The sequence below is a fragment of the Lampris incognitus genome, chromosome 18 (genome assembly GCF_029633865.1).
Source record: "Lampris incognitus isolate fLamInc1 chromosome 18, fLamInc1.hap2, whole genome shotgun sequence".
NCBI lineage: Eukaryota > Metazoa > Chordata > Actinopteri > Lampriformes > Lampridae > Lampris > Lampris incognitus.
In genome coordinates, this window is record NC_079228.1 from 23,403,646 (window position 1) to 23,418,385 (window position 14,740).

Consider the following 14,740-nt stretch of genomic DNA (forward strand, 5'->3'; position numbering starts at 1 on the left):
GGTGCTTGCAAGTTTGTGAACCATTTAGAATTTTCTATATTTCTGCATAAATATGACCTAAAACATCATCCAATTTTCACACAAGTCCTAAAAGTAGATAAAGAGAACCCAATTAAACAAATGAAACAAAATATTATACATGGTCATTTATTTATTGAGGAAAATTATCCAATATTACATATCTATGAGTAGCAAAAGTATGTGAACCTTTGCTTTCAGTATCTGGTGGGATCCCCCTTGTGCAGCAATAACTGCAATTAAACGTTTCTGGTAACTGTTGATCAGTCCTGCACACCAGCTTGGAGGAATTTTAGCCCATTCCTCCTTACAGAACAGCTTCAACTCTGGGATGTTGGTGGGTTTCCTCACATGAACTGCTCGCTTCAGGTCCTTCCACAACATTTCGATAGGATTAAGGTCAGGACTTTGACTTGACCATTTCAAAACATTAACTTTATTCTTCTTTAACCATTCTTTGGTAGAACAACTTGTGTGCTTAGGGTCGTTGTCCTGCTGCATGACCCACATTCTCTTGAGATTCAGTTCACGGACAGATGTCCTGACATTTTCCTTAAGAATTCACTGGTATAACTCAGAATTCTTGTTCCATCAATGATGGCAAGCCGTCCTGGCCCAGATGCAGCAAAACAGGCCCAAACCATGATACTACCACCACGTTTCACAGATGGGATAAGCTTCTTATGCTGGAATGCAGTGTTTTCCTTTCTCCAAACATCACTCTTCTCATTTAAACCAAAAAGTTCTATATTGGTCTCATCTGTCCACAATTTTTTTTTTGAATAGCCTTCTGGCTTGTCCACATGATCTTTGGCAAACTGCAGATGGGAAGCAATGTTCTTTTTTGGAGAGCAGTGGCTTTCTCCTTGCAACCCTGTCATGCACACCATTATTATTCAGCGTTCTCCTGATGGTGGACTCATGAACATTAACACTAGCCAATGTGAGAGAGGCCTTTAGTTGCTTAGAAGTTACCCTGGGTTCTTTTGTGACCTGGCTGACTATTACACGCCTTGCTCTTGGAGTGATTTTTGATGGTCAACCACTCCTGGGGAGGGTAACAATGGTTCTGAATTTCCTCCATTTGTACACAATCTGTCTGATTGTGGATTGGTGGAGTCCAAACTCCATAGAGATGGGTTTGTAAGCTTTTCCAGCCTGATGAGCATCAACAACGCTTTTCTGAGGTCCTCAGAAATCTCCTTTGTTCTTGCCATGATACACTTCCACAAACTTGTTGTAAAGATCAGACTTTGATAGATCCCTGTTCTTTAAATAAAACAGGGCACCCACTGATGAGCGTAGTGGAGGCGGAGAGAACTGTGATGGATAGGGGAATGGTGAAAGAGACTTGTTGAGGCATTAGCTGTGCTCCTATGACCTCCATAGATTACGGAACTGATGATGATGATGGTGAATTTAAAAACTGAATCAGAATCAGAAATACTTTATTCATCCTTTAGGGGAATTGGATAAACTGAAAACTGCTATCAACAACACTGGCAATTTGAATCTGTTGGATTTCTGCATTGCTGTAAAATTTGAGGTTCACAGATAGATAATGGGTAAAAACAGGAGCCATCGCTCCCCAGTTCTTATAACTGGCATAATGTAATAATTTTTACAGTTCTATGGCAATAATTCAAGATCATGGAAAAATAGTAAAGCTCATGCTACAGCATACACCAATCAGCCAAAACATTAAAACCACTGACAGACAGGGACAGATAGGGGTGGAATATCTTAGGCAGCAAGTGAACAGTCAGTTCTTGAAGTTGATGTATTGGAAGCAGGAAAAATGGGCAAGCATAAGGATCTGAGCGATTTTGCAAGGGCCAATTGTGATGGCTAGACAACTGGGTCAGAGCATCTCCAAAACGGCAGGTCTTGTGGTGTGTTCCTGGTATGCGGTGTTCAGACCTACCAAGGTGGCCCAAGGAAGGATAACCTCTAAACTGGCAACAGGGTCATGGGTGCCCAAGGCTCATTGATACGGTGGAGAGCGAAGGTTAGCCTGTCTGGTACAATCTCACAGAAGAGCTTCTGTAGTTCAAATTGCTGAAAAGGTTAATGCTGGCTATGACAGATAGGTGTCAGAACACACAGTACATCTCAACTTACTACGTAGCTGCAGACTGGTCACAGTGCCCATGATGACCCCTGTCCACCACTGAAAGCACCTACAATGGACACGTGAGCGTCAGAACTGGATCATGGAATAATGAAAGGTGGCCTGGTCCAATGAATCACGTTTTCTTTTACATCATGTGGACAGCTGGGTACATGTGTACCATTTACCTGGGTAAGAGATGGCACCAGGATGCACTATGGGTGCATCCTGGCAAGCCGGTGGAGGCAGTGTGATGCTCTAGGCAACGTTCTGCTGGGAAACCTTGGGTCTTGACATTAATGTGGATTTTACTTTGACATATATCCATCTATCCATTGACTTAACTGCTTATCTTGCTCTCAGGGTCACGGGGATGCTGGAGCCTATTCCAGCAGTCATTGGGCGGCAGGCGGGGAGACACCCTGGACAAGCCACCAGGCCATCACAGGGCTGACCCACACACACACACACACACACACACACCCATTCATTCCTAGGGACAATTTAGTACTGCCAATTCACCTGACTTACATGTCTTTGGACTGTGGGAGGAAACCGGAACCCCCAGAGGTAACCCACACAGACACGGGGAGACCATGCAAACTCCACACAGAGAACGACCCGGGATGACCCCACCAAGGTTGGACTACCCCGGGGCTCAAACCCAGGACCTTCTTGCTGTGAGGTGACCGCACTAACCACTGCGCCACCGTGCCGCCCTACTTTGACATATACCACCAACCCAAACATCATTACAGACCAGCTAAACCCCTTCATAGCAACCGTATTCCCTGATGGCAGTGGCCTTTCAGCAGGATAATGTGCCCTGCCACACTGCAAAAATTGTTCAGGAAAGGTTTGAGGAACATGACAAAGAGTTCAAGGTGTTGCTTTGGCCTCCAAATTCTCCAGATCGCAATCCAATAAAGCATCTGTGGGATGTGCTGGAAAAACAAGTCCGATCCATGGAGGCCCCACTTTGCAACTTAGAGGACTTAAAGGATCTGCTGCTGACATCTTCATGCCAGATACCAGGGGACACCTTCAGAGGTCTTGTGCAGTCCATTTCTCGACAGCTCAGAACTGTATTGGAGACATGAGGGGGACCTACACAATATTAGGCAAGTGGTTTTTATGTTTTGGCTAATTGGTATATATTTCTTTCCTTTCATTTTGGTAGCTCTTGTCACTGAATAGTCATACATTGATTTCACAAGTATTTGTTATACCACAAGTTTCATTAGAGACTGACATTCGAGCGCAATTATTAAACATCTATTTTCACAAAATCTGTTCAGTAAATGATGCAGAAGCTTTTGTTCTCAGTTCTCTGGTAAATTAAAGGATTACCAAAGTATTTAAGGTATATCATTGACACTCAAGAGACATACACAGAGAACCTGTGCTTTGCCCAATTTGATCTTGCTGAAAGCCAAAATTGAAATACATTGCCAAATTTTATTCCCGTCTCTGGAACTTGGAAAGATTTCCAAGACATACACATAATCATCTTCTGTGTTAGTTTATGCAATGTCAGACAGCAAACGTGTTCAGACAGATATCACATGGAATAAAATAAAAGTTACACATTAGGGAGTCAATGAAATTGTAATGGCATGCGCTATCTTGTGATTTTGGTTTTAACGTTTGTCCAATTTCAGCTGTTTTTAATATTAACACGTATTTCTTTTTCTTCACAGATACCTCAAAGGGTTTTCTTTGTTAGTAAACCACAGACAAAAACACTAAAATGCCGATCTACAGCAGGACCTTTCTTCTAGATATGCTGGAGAGGGTGTGTCCGAGATAACACGAATCCTTTATCAAAACCTGTCCAGTGTGATCTTGGAACGCAAAACACGACACGCACTGTTTGTTTGAGGACACACTGGATCAGGTTCAGGCCTTGAAAGATTTACAAAGAGTCAACAGGGTAAACGTTCCTTCATTGAATGTGCAGCTTAATCCCCACAGTGAAAAATTAACCCAATAAAGAGAACAATAGACAACAGATACATCCCATGTAAAAAGTAAATATTGAAGATGGACTTTTAGGGCCCAGATGTATTGACAAGCTGCATGTATCAATGGTACTCTCGGACAGAAGTGAGCAAACACTTTTTTTATGACATTTTTAAAAGTTTTTTTGCTCTTGATCCATATCATTGATGTACATGAGTGTGTGTATATGTTGCAAGTCAGGTAGTCTCAGTCACGATCTTCACTAATATACATAACAGAGATGATAAATAGTGGTGAAACTGGTGAATAGGGATATGGAAAAGTCATGACTCTCCCTTCCCCCTTTCTGAGGTCAGTGTGTGCCGGGTGTGGCACAGACAATGGACAAGTGGAAAAACCATCTGAGAGTGCATTCCAAGGCCTGTGCACATGGCCAGGCTTTGTGGGAGCAGTGAGAGCCTATGGATGTGTTTTACAATGGTGATGTCAGAGAAAGCACCTTAAAGTGAATGAATTACCACAAGGTGTGAAGGAAAAATCAAATATCTCTAACGAATGCCATTTACCACCAACAATGCAAACCCTCGAAAAGAGAATGCAAAAGTGTAGTGCATGTCTATTCGTCCTGAAAGAGAGATCCCTCCTCTGTTTCTCTTCCTGCTCATTGTCCCACTGATTCGAGGGTCTAAGGGTAGTAAGTGTTTTTTTTTACCCCCCCCCTTTCCCCCCCCATTGTACTTGGCCAATTACCTCATTCTTCCAAGTCATCCCGGTCGCCGCTCTATCCCCTCTGCCGATCCGGGGAGGGCTGCAGACTACCACATGCCTCCTCCGATACATGTGGAGTCACCAGCTGCTTCTTTTCACCTGACAGTGAGGAGTTTCGCCAGGGGGACGTAGCACGTGGGAGGATCACGCTATTCCCCCCAGTTCCCCCCTCCTCCTGAACAGGTGCTCCGACCAACCAGAGAAGGCGCTAGTGCAGCGACCAGGACACATACCCACATCCAGCTTCCCACCCACAGACATGGCCAATTGTGCCTGTAGGGACGCCCGACCAAGCTGGAGGTAACATGGAGATTTGAACCAGCGATCCCTGTGTTGGTAGGCAATGGAATAGACTGCCACGCTACCTGGACGCCCAGGTGTCATACATTTTGCTGTGACTAAAGCCCTCTGGGGGGAAAAGTGAGATTTTCCGCTACTGCAATAAACCTGACATGACTAACCGCACCTGAAAATGTGGGCTGGTTATATAATTACAACTGCATCAGATAGTTTGCATCTTAATACACGTTGTGCCAGTAATGTCACATAAAGTTACCTCTCCATTTAATTAGATATGAGCAGTCTTGTGATAGACGTATGATATGTTGTTATGTGTTATGCCTATAAACTTTATATCCAGATGAACTGATTCAACTTTCTGGGGTTATGCACATAGTTTTATTTTGCTTGATGAGTGCTTTTTCAATGTGTCTGGTTTGGACCTGTTGACAATGTCTTCAAATTTTGGGTCATTTTTCTGGTGTTTGAATGATGTTTTGAAACTGTTATATCCGTATCATAAATTTGTTATATATCAGTCTTTATATATCAGTCTTTTTTAGAGCCACGTTGAGGTCTATACTCAGATTTGCCTCATTTTGTCTTAGATACAGCTTTTAAAGGAGGGGCAGAAACTAAATTTAAACTTGGGTCATCAACTCATAACGTGTTCCTTAGCCACATGTTTAGACCTGTTGTGATGGACATATTTTAAGGAAAAACCAACGAAACATCATTTTGTATTACAACACATGCAGCATTAGGTGCTGAATGTACTAATGTACTAATTCCTCAGACGCAAGCAGACAGCAGACGATGTTTGGGAATTGAAAATACTACAAACGTTGTTGGTTTTCATAAGTGTTATTTAGAGCAGCAGGTTGTTTGCTGCATCAGGGGCATGCTATGTACTGAGTGAAGAAAACTACTGATTTTACACATCATTCAACATGTTAGACCAGTGGTTATATTAACACTTCCCTGATTCGTTTGGTTGAGGAGTGTTGTGGATGTGTAAGGAAGCAGAGGCACATCACTCACTCAGCAACATGCTCTCAAAATTTGCATTTTAAAGAAAGCCGTTTTGGGGTTTTTGTCGGCTCAGCGTTTGCTTCAAGTTTCATTGATTCATTCTAAAAAGTTAAATGGACTTGAACACCAGGCAATGTAACATATTTTAGTTCAAACAGCAAGGAATACATAAGAGAACTTATAACTGCACTGCCCTCCTGTATTTTGCAAGACAAACACTACACACTGATTCAGAGGGAGTGATGGGGCATTAACTGCTTCTAATACATATAGTTTATTTTACTTTTCTTTAGTCTTTATTGCCTCATCAAAAGAAGCTGATTGGAAGTTATTGCAGTGCAGCAAAAGGTTACAAACAATGCAGTCCATGACACACATATGATACATTCATACAAGACAGAAAAACAGCAATAACATCTATTACTACTACTACTACTAATACTACTACTACTTTCAGCTGCTCCCGTTAGGGGTCGCCACAATGGATCATCTGTTTCCATCTCTTCCCGTTCTCTGCATCTTCCTCTTTCACGCCCTTCCTCTGTCACGCCAGCCACTTGCATGTCCTCCCTCCCCACACCCATACACTTCCTCTTTGGCCTTCCTCTTCTCCTCTCCCCTGGCAGCTCCATATTCAGCATCCTTCTCCCAATATACCCAGCATCTCTCCTCCACACATGTCCAAACCATCTCAATCTTGCCTCTCTTGCTTTGTCTCCAAACCGTCCAACCTGAGCGGTCCCTCTAATATATTTGTTCCTAATTCTGTCCTCCTTCGTCACTCATAATGAAAATCTTAACAAATTCAACTCTGCCACGTCCAGCTCCACCTCCTGTCTTTTTGTCAGTGCCACTGTCTCCAAACCATACAACACAGCTGGTCTCACTACCATCTTGTAAACCTTCCCTTTAACTCTTGCTGGCACTCTTCTGTCACAAATTGGGCGGCATGATGGCCCAGTGGTTAGTGCTGTTACCTCACAGCAAGAAGGTCCTTGTGTGAGGTTTGATAGAATTTTATATAAGTAGCCAGTTTCTGGGCAATAGGCCTAGTTTCAGTTTAGCTCTTTGGCCAATTGGGGTTAAGTGGCCTGGGTGTGGCCTGCACTCCTGGCAGACAATTAGCAATCAGTGTTCTTTAAATCACTGCTGCTAGCATCAGGCAAACAAGCCAAGGGCAAACAGGTCTAGGTTGAAAAAAGGCAAGTGTGACTTTTGCAAGCCAAGACTTCATCAAGCAAGGACTGTTCTTTTTAGATCCGGTCAGGCATCTGTATTTTGTGTACCTAGTATAGACTATGTGCTTCCTTCGCATTCCTGTCCTTTCCTCTTCCTGGGGCTGGCATAGATGTTGGGTCACTCCTAGGCACTGTGACCCTCCCAATCTCATCTATCCCACTCTCTCTACTCACGGTGAGCAAGTGGTGACGGGAGGGCTCTGGAACTGCCAGTCTGTGGTGCCAAAAGCTGAGTTTACCTCAGGCTATGCATCCTTGCTCTCCCTCAACTTTCTGGCTCTGAGACCTGGCTCATGCCAGAAAACACTACCACACCCATAGCTCTGTCAGATGTGTACTCTTTTTCTCACCTTCCCAGACCGGGGAGGTAGGGTGGTGGTACTGGCCTGCTAATCTCCCCAAATTGGAAATACTCTCTTGTTTCCATTCCACAATTTTCTCTGCCCTCTTTTGAATTTCATGCTATTACTGTCTCTTATCCAGTCAAACTCACCATTGTGGTTGTGTACCGCCCACCAGGCCCCCTTGGTGAGTTTCTGGAGGAGCTTGACACACTTGTTATTTGTGTGCATCAAGGACAGTTCAGTTACAAAAGACGTTTTGTGCTAAGGATCCATGGAGTACAGAAGACTAGATAGAGACATGGTGCCTGGGTGCATTAGGTTAAAGGCTACATTAGTATAAGGATACATTAGGTTAAAGGATAACTGGTAAGTTTCTGTCACACTCCCAAAACTGAAACACATCTGTATTTTACATTGGTTCTCACTTTACATGTTTCAAAAATACACAACCCTCTTAAATTACAGTTTCCTACTCTTAATTTAAAATGTTGTTGGATACAAACAGGAAGGTTTTTACTTCTAGCTCGAAAAAGTATTTCCAATGTTTTTAAATACACAATATCTAAAAATGTTAAGGCGCAATTGAATGAAAAGAAGAGGGCCTTTATGGCAGGAGATACTGCTACGGCCAGAGCTGTCCAGAAAGAACTGAAAAAGAAGCTAGGGGCAGCCAGGGGTAGATGCAAAGACAAACTAGAGGGGACACTGCAGACCAATAGCTACAAAGAGCTGTGAAAGGGGGTTAGGAAAATTACTGGATACAAATGATCAGGCACGACTGTTGAGGGGACTATAGAATGGGCTAATGAGCTAAATTTGTTTTTCAATAGATTTGACCTCCCAGCTCCCACAAACTTAGCAGGGCAACCCAGTCACACACACACCCTCCCCCATCCACTCCACCTAGCCAGCAATCCATGGCAACGGGGACACACACCCCTCCTTCTCCCCCTCACTCTCCCTATCCCCCCCCCGCCCACCTTTCACACTCCTCCCCCCTCATCCCTCAACACTAAAACACACCTTGACAACAGCCCCAACTGGTCTCCGCTTGGAGACAGATCAATACCCACACCACAGGCCAGTACAGCAGACCAACACCTGACCTTAACAACCAGCCAGGCGAGGAGGCAGCTTGTCAGGATTAACGTAAACAAGGCCAGAGGACCTGACAACACCAGTCCCAGGGTGCTCAAGACATGCACCAGTTAGCTGGCAGAAGTGTTCCAGCACCTCTTCAACCTCTCGCTGAAGCTGAGGAAGGTGCCCTAGCTCTGAAAGACCACTTACTTTTTCCAAGTGCCCAAGAAGGTCTGCTCCAGCACTTCCAATAGCTTCAGGTCAGGAGTTCTGACATCACAAGTCATGAAGGTCTTTGAGAGACTGGTCCTGCAGCACCTCAAGCCCCTGGTGAGTGACTTCATGGACCCCCTGCAGTTTGCATACCAGGTGAACATCAGCATGGAGGATGCCATCATATACATGCTACATGGAGCCTACACACATGTGGAGAGGCCACACAGCACTGTGAAAATAATGTTCTTTGACTTGTCCAGTGCCTTCAACACCATCCAGCCACACCGGCTAACCGAGAGGCTGTCAATGATGCAGATAAACCATGACCTGGTGGCCTGGATCACAGACTACCTCACCTGCAGACCACAATACGTTAGGCTGCAGGGCAGTCGGTCAGACATGCTGGTGGGTAGCACTGGTGCTCCCCAGGGACCTGTGCTGTCACCTTTCCTGTTCACCATCTGCACCTCAGACTTCTGCTCCAACTCAGAGACGTGCCACCTACAGAAGTTCTCCGATGACTCCTCCATCATCGGCTGCATTACAGGTGACAATGGGGAGGACTACAGAGACCTAGTGGAGAGCTTTGTGAGGTAGTGCGACAACAACCACCTACTGCTTAACATCGGTAAGAACAAGGAGCTGGTGGTGGAGTACCGACGGGGCAAGAAGGGGACCCCTGCTCCCATCACCATCCAGGGGGAGATGGTGGAGATGGTGAACACCTACCTACAAGTTCCTGGGAGTACAAATAAACAAAAAACTGGACTGGTCTGATAACGTCAAGGCCCTCTACAAGAAGGGTCAGAGCAAGCTATACTTCCTGAGGAGGCTCAGGTCCTTCAATGTGTGCAGCAGGCTGCTGCAAATTTTCTACCAGTCTGTAGTTGCCAGTGTCCTATTCTTTGCCGTGGTTTGTTGGGGGGGGGGGCACCAACGTGAGCAATACCAGCAAACTGAACAAGCCGGTGAAGAAGGCTAGCTCAGTAGTGGGGGTTGACCTGGATGACCTGGAGGTGGTTGCAGAAGGGAGGATGAGGAGAAAGATGGCCACCATCTTGGTGAATTCCTCCATGCCATCTGGATGGGAGGAATGTTTGCCCTCCGGCAAACCACAAAACGGATCAGCCAGTCTTTTATACCAATAGCCATCAGGCTCCATAACAAGACCCCTAACGGGAGCAGCCGAAAGTAATAGTAGTAGATATGTGTATATGCTGATCTCATATCTATGATGTTGTTTGGTATTGTTAGTATTAATGTTAGGTTTAGTATTGTTGTGATCCCAAGGCGACTGACCTCTACTATCTATCTACCTCTGTTACTCTATCCTGTTGATGTCTCTTTTTTTTAACCCTCTTTGCTACTAGCTACACCTGAATTTCCCTTCAAGGATGAATAAAGGTTATCTTATCTTAAAACTCATCTTTTTGCCTTAACCTACAATTAGTTGCCTTTGAATTTAGTACTTCATGACCTGTACTGCCTGGCAGGTTGGTTTCTGTCTCAATGAATTCACCAAGCTCTGTCCTTCTGATGAGATTATAAAGATTATTGACTATTGCAATCTCTTCTCTTCTCTCTCACGTCTTTCTCTCTCTGAATAATGTCTCTTCCTATCTTCTCCCGTATAGGTCAATGGTGTGATGTGAGTCTCTCTTGTGTGCGTGTGTAATCTGTCCTCCTGTCAGGTCTACATGGTGATGGTGGTCGTGTGGCTCAGGTCCTAGGCTGTTCTGGTGGCATGTGGACACTGCTTGGCATACTCCTCATCATATTCGTCATATATCTTATAATTCCCTTGTAATTCTGTTATCCCTTTCAATGTTGTATTCTGTAAATTGTGTAAACACAACATCCATTGCACGTCTGTTCGTCTTGGGAGAGAGATCCCTCCTCTGTTGCTCTCCCTGAGGTTTCTTCCTATTTTTTCTCCCTGTTAAACAGTTTTCCTGAGGGAGTTGTTCCTTATCCGATGTGAGGGTCTAAGGACAGGATGTTGTGTTGCTGTAAAGCCCCCTTGAGGCAAATTTGTAATTTGTGATATTGGGCTATACAAATAAAACTGACTTTGCTTGTCATGACACAATGTAACTCCTTCTGACCTTCTCTACACTTCTCCATAAACACTCTCAAAGCAAACATCATATCTGTAGCGCTCTTCCCTAGCATGAAACCATACTGCTGCTCTTAACTTAGCTTCACACAGCAGATTTATCTTGGCAGCGGTGCGTGTCATCTTCCCTTGTTGTTTCCTGCCCGGGACTGATCTTTTCCCATACCGGGTGAGTGTCAGCACATTAGTCTGCACCACTGCCTTGTACGAGAACCTCGCTGGCCTCCTCAGAAACCCAGATCCTCCTCAATTGTTGCGAAAGGTGAAATCTCTAATCGCATTTCCTAATAATAGCAACATACAGTGTATGTTGCTATTATTAGGAAATGCCTAAAAAAGTGAAACTCTCTGCCTTTTACTCTGCCCATTTATTTTCAGTGACTAAAACTCATTGTTGGTCTTATATGAAAATCCACTTCAACTCTTCCATCCATCTATCTCTTATTACCGACAAGCCCAATTTTAAAAAAGAAAAAGAAAAAATAAACTTGCCTTCAACTGCAACATCACATTATGGCAGATTACACCACATTTTACAAATCTGGTTGAGAATTTTGCTGCAATTTCGAGTGAAGAAACACTATCATCATTGGCATTGTTCTTACCATTACTGATATCGACAACTTGGTTAGAAGTGGTATTAGCAGTGGCAATAGTAGAAATAGTAGTACTAGTAATTAGTTGTCCACATTCACTAGTTCCAATAACACCAAGGGCAGTCTGGCAACAGCCTCGCCTGGTGTTGATGACGGTGGTGTTTTTGGTGTCGTCATGTGGAGTGGGGGAGGTGTGTCAAAGGTGTCTGGCTGGGAGAGCTGGCATTAGATAAGCTGGTCTGCTGCATCTGGTAAGCCCAGGGACTACGGTCCTGGCTGGAGCTGCACCCGAAGAGGAAACACCGAGGGTGGTCTGACAGGACGCGGAAGCGGGGCAGGCTAAGCTAACTGCTAGCCCATGCAAACCGGCAGTTCCAACGGTCATCCTGGCTGGCGTTCATTCCCTTGGACAGTGATTTTTTTTGTCTACTTTGGATATATGTGTTAGTTTGGATATGTGTGTTGGTTTGGATATGTGTGTTCTTGTAGTTTTTGGGTTTGTGTTTTGTCTTTGTGTTGCACTGCTGTGGAAAATAAATGACAAATAAAGTGTTCCTGATTCCTGACTAATCTAATTCAGAGTTGCAGGGAGCTGTCCTCTATCCCAGCATGCATTGGGCTGAAGACAAGGAGACACTTTGTACAGATCTCCAGTCCATCACAGGGGCCAATGCACACAAAAATTCACACATCATTCACACACATAGTATGAGCAGTTTAGAACCTCCAATTCACCTTACAGTAGCACCTGGAGGAAAACCCACACAAACATGGGGAGACTATGCAAAGAGCTATGTTAATCAAAATGGAGCAGGGAGCATCCAGGTGATGTGGCGGTCTATTCCATTGCCTACCAACATGGAGATCACCGGTTCGAATCCCTGTTGCCTCTGGCTTGGTTGGGTGTTCCTACAGACACAATTGGCTGTGTCTGCGGGTGGGAAGCCAGATGTGAGTATGTGTCCTGGTCGCTGCACTAGCGCCTCCTCTGGTCAGTCAGGGGCGCGTGTTGAGGGAGGGGGAACTTGGGGGAATAGCATGATCCTCCCACATGCTGCATCCCCCTGGCGAAACGGCTCACTGTCAGGTGAAAAGGAGTGGCTGGCAACGCCACATGTATCGGAGGAGACATGGTAGTCTGTAGCCCTCCCCGGATCGGCAGAGAGGTTGGAGCAGCAAACGGAACGGCTCGGAAGAGTGGGGTAATTGGCCAAGTACAATTGGGGAGGGGAAAAAAAGGGGGGGGGCCTAATAAATAAATAAATAAAATTTAACAAATGGAGCAGTCACCTTTATTGGCAGCCAGAAGGGGATCATTAGTAATCTTAAGAAAGGCAGTTTCTGTGCAAAGGAAGGGAAAGCCTGACTTAACCATTTTAACAACGCTTTAACCCAGGGGTTCTCCAACTTATTACTTAAAGGTCCGCATCTAATTTTTATTCAAGGCCAGAGGAACGATTGGTGATAACACATACCATTTAATCAACTCACTTATAACTTTTATGTTATTACTATTATAATGCTCTGCAAAGACCCCCACCCACACACACACACACACAAACAGGGAATGGAGCAGAGGAGAGACAGTGAACCAGGTGAAGTGAAGATAGCGTTACTCGACTACGTTCGTTACACTACTGTGCAAGCACAATAAAAGCTTCGCACCACCCTCAAAGCAAGTTCTCTGGTGTAACATTAATACGTGAACTCAGTGGCAACAACAAACAAAATAGAAAACGCTGCACTTCATAGCGTATTGTTTTCATAACAGGAGGTATGGGCTGGGTCCGGATGCGGCCCGAGGTCCGGATTTTGAAAAGTCCTTAATTCTGAAAAAAAAACAAAAAACTGATGCTGGTTACCGGCCCTGCAAGGTGAAGTCAGTATTGTAACCAAGAAACAGTATCTCTTGACAACTGCGTGATCTCCCAAAGTTCCACAGCCCAAAAAAGTCTCGGCATTATTTCTGACCAATCGCTATCTTTTTAAATTTCGCACTAGAGACATCACCAAGACCTTCATTTTTCCACCTATGAACCATTGCCAGGGTTCAGACTTTTCTGTCCATGGCTGATGCTGAGATCCTTATCCATGCTTTTATTTCACCCAGATCAGATTACTGCAATGTCCTTTGTTTTTCTGGGCTGTCATGCACTAGTGCTAAAAACTTTCATCTGGCTCAACATGCTGCTGCTAGAATATCAAGTAAGACAAAAAAGTTTGACCATATCACACCGATTCTAGCCCCCCTTCACTGGCTCCCCGTTCATGCTAGATCCGACTTTAACTTTGCTTTTAACCTATAAAATACTTAATGGGCTTGCCCTCTTCATGTTTGTCAGATCTTATAGAGCCTTATGTACCTTCTCACGTCCTTCATTCTCAAAGTGCAGGCCTCCTCTCTGTTGCTGGATTTAAACAGAAGTCTGCAGGCTGCAGAGCTTTCTCTTACCGCACCCTCTTACTTTGGAAAAGCCTCCCAGCCCACATCAGAGAACCCAACTCTGTACACTCTTTACAGTCTAAACTGAAAACTAATCTGTTCCCATTAGCTTTCAACTAGCCATATTATTTTTTTTATTTTTTATTTTTGGTAGTTTGACTTCCTTCTGAGCTTTGTCACAATTATCCTCTTTTGGGAGGGTCTCAGTCTGAATGTATTTATAATTGTAGGTCTAAGCAGTAATCTCTTGGTCTTGTCCTGCCGATGAGAATGTCTCTAAAATTTCTGAATACATCACACCGTCCTGACCTTCTATTTGTATCTCTGAACACGTGTCCATGTTGTGCACTTGTCCCCCTCGCTCTCTCTTTTTCTCTCTATCTTTTTCTCAGTTTCCAGGACAAATTTTCTTCCTTTATGGACTGTCTGATGGCCATGGATCATCTCTCTTTTTCTTTCTTTCAACCCGCTGATGACTTTTGAGCCTGTTTGTGATGTGTCCTGTTTTCTCTTGGTCACAGTCCCACCCTCCTGCAGA